Source organism: Theropithecus gelada, chromosome 7b, assembly GCF_003255815.1.
Source record: "Theropithecus gelada isolate Dixy chromosome 7b, Tgel_1.0, whole genome shotgun sequence".
In the NCBI taxonomy this organism is placed as follows: domain Eukaryota; kingdom Metazoa; phylum Chordata; class Mammalia; order Primates; family Cercopithecidae; genus Theropithecus; species Theropithecus gelada.
Genome location: NC_037675.1, coordinates 94,176,571 through 94,185,215, shown reverse-complemented (window position 1 = coordinate 94,185,215; position 8,645 = coordinate 94,176,571).

Genomic DNA, 8,645 nt, shown 5'->3' with positions numbered 1-8,645 from the left:
GTGCAGTAGCTTGATCGTGGCTCACTGCAGCTTTGACCTCCTGGGCTCAAGTGATCCTCTGGCCTCAGCCTCCCAAGTAGCTGGGGCCACAGGCATGTGCCACCACATCCTGGTAAATTTTTTGTATTTTTATAGAGACAGGGTCTCACCGTGTTGCTCAGGCTGGTCTGGAACAACTGGCTCAAGTAATTCTCTTGCTTTGGCTTCCAAAAGTGTTAGGATGGCAGGCATGAGCCACCAGGACCTGCCAGGAATTTCTTCCATGGGGAAGAGATGTCTTGAAGCTGCCGCTTAGAGACAGCTCAGATTCCACTGGTTTAAATCACTTTCCTTCAGATTCCTTTGGGAAAGTGGATTCGTCTTTCAGGCTGTCTTCCTGGCAGCCCCCTTACTTCCTTTAGCGGTAGAACTCCTGAGCTTTAGCCAGGCCCATGGCTTCCCAATTAAAGACTACCTTTCCCAGCCTCACTTGAACCCAGGTACAGCCACGTGACTCAGTTCTGGCCAATCGGATAATATTCATACAGTCTCTATGTTGCTGCCTGGGAAGTGCCATGGTGTGGAGCCATCGTAGACCAGATGAAGCCAACAGTCTAGGAATGGAAGAGCTCAAGGGAGAATGAACCTGGGTCTCCAACACCAAAGAGCTTCTCCATTAGCTCTGGACTGCTAATACTTGGATGCTTCACAAGAGAGAAACCTTCTATCTTGTTTATGTCACTGTCACTTTGGTCTCTGTCATGGTAGCTGACTCTGCATTCTGACTAATACACTTCCTGTTCCCACATCTCTTTTCCAAGATGGCGTCTGGAGACAGGGTGGGCTTCTATAGCCTCGGGGCAGTGGGAAGAGGACCCTTTCTCACATGCAGTTTTTCAGGGTTTTCTGGTCTCTGATGCCTTGAGACTTTCCCAGTTTAGTTCCTGGGCCCTGGTGCTTGCTTGGCTGGTCCCACTTGGGTTTTCAAGGTGCTGAACTGGGACTTGCTGCTGGCACCGTGCTACACACCACAGATTTGTTCTGAACTTTTGTGCTTTGCAAGGATCCAGAAACCCTCAGCCACTTTCTTCAAACTACTCTGGTGTGTGTAGGTTTCTCTCAGCTGCCCTCCAGCACACCTGTACACCTGCCTAGGCACATTCCTAAATTCTCTAAAAATAGCAATTAAGCATAATGGCTTTAAGGTAGGTGGCAGTGAGTTTTTTTGGCCAAGGTAGGAATAATGTTTTATATACCAAGCCTTTTGTCCCCATTTTCCATCATACGAATAGGACCCCTGGCATTTAGCCAAGAGTCTATTATATTACCTTTTTCCCAAAGGTGTGAATGGCGTTTTTGAATGGAAGAGTTGAATAATCCTGATTGCAGACCCTATACAGGAAAGATAATATGTACAATAGTCCCTGTCTCCTGGAATAAGTTGGGGTTTGAGAGGTCAGTCGGACACTATCAGCAGGGAGAGCATGCGTGTTTTTATGAAGAATTATGCTGAGGTAGGTAACGAATGGGGAAGAAATTTGAGCTTTGGAAAGGGATATCTGATATCCCTTGGAGAATAAATGTTGAAAGATGTCTTGCTGAGAAGATTCAAAGGAGGGGCTACGAAGTAGAAGGTATCAATATGTTGAATAAGGTGAGAAGCAGAGGGGTAGAAAGAAAGTAAATCATGAGAAGGAGCTTGGCTGAAGTAATGGGGGCTGTCCCTGAAGTCTTGTGGCAGTATAGCCCAGGCAAGCTGCTGGGACTGATGGCTGTCAGGGTCAGTCTAGGTAAAAGCAAAGAGAGGGTGGGATGAGGGGTGCAGGGGAAGAGTGAAAAAGGCATCTTTAAGATCAACAATGGAATAGTGAGTTGCGGAGGAAGGTATTGAGGACAAAAGAGTGTATGGGTTAGGCACCACAGGGTGGATAGGCAAAACAAGTTGGTGATAAGGCACAGATCCTGAACTAACCTGTAAGACTTGTGTGGTTTTTGGGACAGGAAAATGGGGGAATTGTAAGGAGAGTTTGTAGGCTTTAGAAACCCATGCTGTAGCAGGCGAGAGATAACAGGCTTCAGTCTTTTTAAAGCCTGCTGTGGGATGGATACTGGCGTTGATTGGCATTGAGTGATTAGGTTTCAACGGGATAGTAATGGGTGTGTGATTGCTTGCCAGAGAGGGCATAGAGGTGTCCTATACTTGTGGGTTAAGGTCGGGGGATACAAGAGCAAGACATGAAGGAGGCTCTGGGTTGGGAAGAAGGGCAGCAATGAGGTGTGGCTGTAGCCCATGAACAGTCAGGGAAGCAGATAATTTGGTTAAAATGTCTTGGCCTAATAAGGGAACTGGGCGGGTTGGGGGTGGCGGGCGGATAACTTAAAAGGAGTGCATAAAAGAATGTTGTCCAAGTTGGCACCAAAGTTGGGTAGTTGTAAGAGGTTTAGAAGCCCGGCCATCAATACCCACAACAGTTATGGGGGCAAGGGAAAAAGACCCTTGAAAAGAAGGTAATGTGGAATGGGTGGCCCCCATACTGATTAAAAAGGGGATAGACTTACCCTCTACTGTGAGAGTTACCCAAAGCTCGGGGTCCGTGATGGTCCAGGGGGCTTCCGAGGTGATCAGGCAGTGTCAGTCTTCAGTTGCTAAGCCAAGCAGATCTTGGAAGCAGTCAGAGAGCCTTGGGCCAGAGCTTTAGGGGCTCTAGGAGGGGCTGCTGGGCGAGCTGGGCAGTCTGATTTCCAGTGGGTCCCTGCACAGATGGGACGCAGCTTGGGAGGAATCCTGGGCTGTGGGCATTCCTTGGGTCAGTGGCCAGATTTCTGGCACTTGAAGCAAGATCCTGAGGGAGGAGGTCCCGTAGGAATGCCTAACTGCTGTGGCTTCAGTGTTTTGAAGTTTTTGGGAGCAGCTGGGTTTTGTCTCACAGCTGAGGCAAGTAATTGTAACTCAGAAGTGTGTTGCCACTTGGCTGCCTCTTCCTTATTAGGGTACACCTTGAAGGCAAGGTTGATTAATTCCTGTTGTGGCGTTTGAGGGCCAGATTCTAATTTTTGAAACTTTTTTCTAATGTCAGGAGCTGACTGAGTGATAAAATGCATATTGAGAATAAAACAGCCTTCTGACCCCTCTGGGTCTAATGCTGTAAAGCATCTCAGGGTTGCTGCCAAACGAACCATGAACTGGGCTGGGTTTTCATCTTTACCTTGGGTAGTTTCCTTAAGTTTATCATAATTAACAGCTTTGTATGCTGCCTTTCTAAGCCCTTCAACTAGGCAGGAAATAATATAATCTCACTTAGCTATACCTGGGGAACCTTCCTGATATTCCCACTGGGGATTTTCTCAGAGAATTGCCCTGATGCCTTCTTGAAGGTCTGGCTCATGACACCGGCGGGTGTCTGCATGGGACTGGGCCAGAGAAAATAATCTTTCTCGTTCATCTGGGGAGAGGGTAGAAGTTAGGATGACATTTAAGTCACTCCAGGTTAAATTATAGGACCAAGTTAAATATTGAAATTCTTGTATACATTTGGTGGGGTCTGAGGGGGAAGGAGCCTAAGCATTGATTAATTTGGGAAAGGTCTGATAGAGAAAATGGCACATGCACTCTGACAACGTCCTCAGTTCCAGCCACCTCTCAAAGAGGACATTGTTGGGCAAGTGGGGGAGTATTTGCCACAGAATGAAATTGTAACACAGGCCAGGTGTGGGGAGGGGAGGTGACAGAAGGGTTATAAGGGGGAGAAGTGGAGGCTGGGGAAGAATTGGGACTTGATTCAGCCTGCCGAGGAGTGGCCTGGGGAGGGGGAGAGAGGTCAGAGGGGTCTGCAGAAAAGGAGGATTCAGAGGACTCTGAGGTTGGGATAGAGACTGAAGAAACAGACGGGAGAGAAAGAAGAAAGATTTGGGATGAATAGCATTGGGAGCAGAGGCTAGGAAGGGACTGATGTGTCAAGAATGCCTGGACATAAGGCACCTCTGACGATTTGCCCATTTTATGACAAAATTACCTAGATCTTGTAGGATGGGCAGATCGAAAGTGCCATTTTCTGGCCATTTAGAGCCATTATCAAGTTTGTATTGGGCCAAGCGGTGTTGCAAAAGAAAATAAAACGCTTAGGTTTTAGGTCAGGTGAGAGTTGAAAAGGTTTTAAGTTTTTAAGAACACAGGCTAAGGGGGAAAAAGGAGGAATGGAGGGTGGAAGTTTGCCCATAGTAAAAAGGTAAGTTCAGAGAAAAGGGGGTAGAGACACAGAGTAAAGGGGGAAGGGTGGTACTTGCCATCACAGGAGGTAGTACTTGCCACCAAGGTGGAGGATCAAGGCAGGCATCCCTGCAGTGATTGAACACCTCTGGAATGTGGGTGAATAATCAGGCAGGCGTCCCCGCAGTGATTAGACACCAAGGGAAGACTGTCTTCCCGAGTCCATGACTGGCTCTGGTGTTTTGGGTCCACAGATAAAAACTGTCTCCGCTGTCTCTACCAGAAAGGGAACAGAAATAAAGGGAAGGGAGAGATTGAAGAGGGACGCCCAAATTGAAAGGAGAAAGAGGTTGAGAGATAGCGAGAGGTTGGAGAAGAGAATAAAAAGAGGCTGCTTACCCGATTTAAAATTGGTGAGGTGTTTCTTGGGCTGGTCTGAGGACCCAAAGTCATAGGTGGATTCTCTCACAGAGCAAAGAGCAGGAGGACAGGGGATTGATCTCCTGAGGGAGGTCCCCTGATCCGAGTCACAGCACCAAATGTCAAGTGCGTCTGTGTGAAGAAACCACCAAACAGGCTTGTGTGAGCAATAAAGCTTTTAATTCACCTGGGTGCAGGTGGACTGAGTCCAAAAAGAGAGTCAGCAAAGGGATATGGGGAAGGGGTTGTTTTATAGGAGTTGGGTAGGTAATTGAAAATTACAGTAAAAGGTGGTTATCTATTGTTAGAGGAGGAGGGGGTCACAAGGTACATGGTGGGGAGATCATAAGACTTATTGTCCAGAAGAAGGATGTCACAAAGTTGATTGATAGCTAAGGTAGGGCAGGGACAACTCATTGTAAACTGTTGTAATTTTGGTTAATCAGTTAAGGCAGGAACTGGGTGTTTTACTTCTTTGTGGTTTTTTGGCTGCTCCAGACTTCTTTGCTCCTGCAGGCCACCTGGATGTGTATGTGCAGGTCACATCCTGCTGAACTTCAGGTCAGAGTCCTGACGCTCCTATCACTGATACAGGAGTTAAAAAGAAATTACATAGACAAATAGTGAAGGTACAAAAGTCCTCAGTAGGGTTTTCCTTTTTTTTTTTTTTTTTTTTTTTTGAGATGGAGTCTCGCTCTGTCGCCCAAGCTGGAGTGCAGTGGCGTGATCCTGGCTCACTGAAAGCTCCGCCTCCTGGGTTCACACCATTCTCCTGCCTCAGCCTCCCGAGTAGCTGGGACTACAGGTGCCCGCCACCGCGCCCGGCTCATTTTTTGTATTTTTAGTAGAGACGGGGTTTCACCGTGGTCTCGATCTCCTGACCTTGTGATCTGCCCGCCTCGGCCTCCCAGAGTGCTGGGATTACAGGCATGAGCCACCGCGCCCGGCCGGGTTTTCCTTTTAATGAAAAGCAGCCCCAAATCATTTTCCTTTCTAACAAAGAGGGGCCTATAAAATTGAGCTGCAAACATAGATACCAGCAGTTATGCCAATCATGTTCAAATTGGTAGTTCCATCTTCCCTTCTTTGCCAGACACGTGTACAGTAAGGAGCAGACAAGATGGCACTGGCCAAGGGGAAAGTTCATTTGCATAATAAGATTAGGGTGTGTGGCTAGCCTTCTCCACCCACTATGTAAATATCATACCTGTTTGAAGCAATCTGTGAGCCCTATGTAAATCAGACACCGCCTCCTCAAGCCTGACTATAAAATCTGGTGCTTCCACCACCTGCTAACCTTTTCCTCTGGGAAGTCTCCTCTCTCTTACTAAAGAGAGAGCTGTTTTCTGTGTCTCTTTCTCTCTCTTTCTCTTGCCTATTAAACCTCCGCTCCTAAACTCCTCGTGTGTGTCCATGTCCTAACTTTTCCTGGCATGAGTTGACGAACCCCAGGTATTGATTTACCCCAGACAACGTAGCCACTTCATCATCACATCTCCTTCTCTTAATTTGATCTTCCTGCCTTTCTTTATAAGGGTCCTTGTGATTTCACTGGGCCCACACCTAGGAAATCCAAGATAATATCCCATCTCAAAGTCTTAATCACATTGGAAAATGCCTTTTGCCATGGAAGGTAATATATTCACAGATTCTGGGGATTAGAAAGTAGACAACTTTGGGAGGAGGCAAAGTATGGACTGAGTCCCAGGAACTCGAATTTCTAAGAAGTCCTCAGGTGATGCTGGCCCAAGGACTACACTCTGAGAACCACTGGGGTAGGCTAACTACTGTTAACAAGTAGCCCCAAAATATATAATGGCTTAAACACAATATTGGTTTATTTCTTGTTCACATAACAGTCGTAGGTAGGTGAACATGTATTCCAAATAGTCACACAGGAACTCAAGCTGAAGGAAGTTCTGCTAACTTAACACATGGCTTCCAGGGCCATTTCAGAAGAAGCAGTGTGGAAGAACACAGTGACAGGTGTTTATGGACTGGGCCTAAAAGTGGTTCCTGATCTCATAGGAATTGAGATTCTTACATTTTATTGGTTGGAACTCAGTCACATGGCCACAGCCAACTGTGCCAACAGCCAAATGTGATCTAGCGATGTGCCCAGGAGGAAGAAGAGAACATAGATTATAATAAGAGATGGCAGTCTCTGTTCCAATGTCAAATACTGTACAAAATATAGAGGGCTCATTATCAACCTCAAGATTGCTCTTAGAAGATCACAATGCCAATCCAAATCTGAGTTTGTATTAGCCTGTTCTCATGCTGCTAATAAAGACATACTTGATACTGGATAATTTACAAAGAAAAGAGGTTTAATTGACTCACAGTTCAGTGTGGCTGGGGAGTCCTCAGGAAACTTACAATTATGGTGGAAGGGGAAGCAAACATGTCCTTCTCCATATGGGAGCATGGAGGAGAAGTATGAGTACCCATGGAAGGGGAAGCCCCTTATAAAACCATCAGATCAATAATAGAATTTTTAAAAAATCAGATCTCGTGAGAACTCACTATCATGAGAACAGGATGGAGGAAACTGCCCATATGATTCAGTTATCTCCACCTGCTCCCTTCCATGACATGTGGGGATTATGGGAACTACAGTTCAAGATGAGATGGTGGAAATGCAGCCAAACCATATCAGAGTTTTACTTTTCAAATGGTTGAGGCACTTGTCTGAGTGGGAGGACATGTGGGCAGTGTCTGGGGAGGGGAACTGGTGGGGCCCATGGATCAGGGTGGTCCAGAGCTGCCTAGGGCTTCGAGAGGTGGGACACATGATGGGGAAATGCAACTCCAAAGGTTCTTCCAGTGACAACAGAATACAGGTCTGAATGGGAGCCAAATCTCCTCCCCTTTGTCTTTATTCAACCCCGCTATAAGCTCTTCGAAATTTCCCATCGTGTGTGCATAGTGCTGACTGCACAGTAGGAATTTGTATTAATTTCCTATTGCTGTATAAGAAATTAGCACACGTTTACCAGCTTAAAACAACACCCATCTATTATCTCAGTTCTGTGGGTGAGAAGTTCAGAGGAATACAACTGTACTTTCTGATTAGGATCTCACAGGCCAAAACCAACAGAGCGGGCAGTGACAAAGGTTCTCTACTTGATCAAATTTTGGTCAGGCTCCTGAACCATCTCCTAGGCCCATCTGTGCACTTCCTTATAAAATCCAGTTTTAGTAAGAACTCTGCTAAGTCAGTTTGGCAAGAACCCTTCGTCCTCCATATCTGATCATCCTCGATAGCTGATCTATCTGATCGGATTCCTCATCCTCCCTCATCTTCCAGGTGATGTCCAATAACCTAGACTGTCTTCAGCAAAATTCCTGTTAGGTAGGTTTAGCTAGAATCCCCCTTAATCCTGATATTTCATCTTAGTAATTTTTTATCCACTGTCCCCCAACCCTGCTTTTTGGTTATTGCTATGGTTTGAATGTCCCCTCCAAAATTCCTGTTGAAATTTAATTGCAATTTTGATGATATTAAGAGATTGGGGCCAGGCGCAGTGGCTCATGCCTGTAATCCCAGCACTCTGGGAAGCTGAGGCGGGCAGATCATGAGGTCAGGAGATTGAGACCATCCTGGCCAACATGGTGAAACCCCATCTCTACTAAAATACAAAAAATTAGCCAGGCATGGTGGCATGTGCCTGTAGTCCCAGGTACTTAGGAGGCTGAGGCAGGGGAATCGCTTGAACCCGGGAGGCAGAGGTTGCAGTGAGCCGAGATCGTGCCATTGCACTCCAGCCTGGGTGACAGAGCAAGACTCCATCTCAAAAAAAAAAAAAAAAAAAAGAGATTTGAAACTTTAAGAAGTGATTAGTCATGAGGGTTCTGCCTTCGTGAATGAATTAATGCCATTATTGCAGGAGTGAGTGAGTTCTTGTGGGAATGGGCTCCTGATAAAAGAAGGAAATTTGGTCCACTTCTTTCTGTCGTTCATGCCCACTCACCACCATGTGATGCCTTCTACCATGTTATGCTGCAGCAAGAGAGCCCTTACCAGATGTGCCCTCAG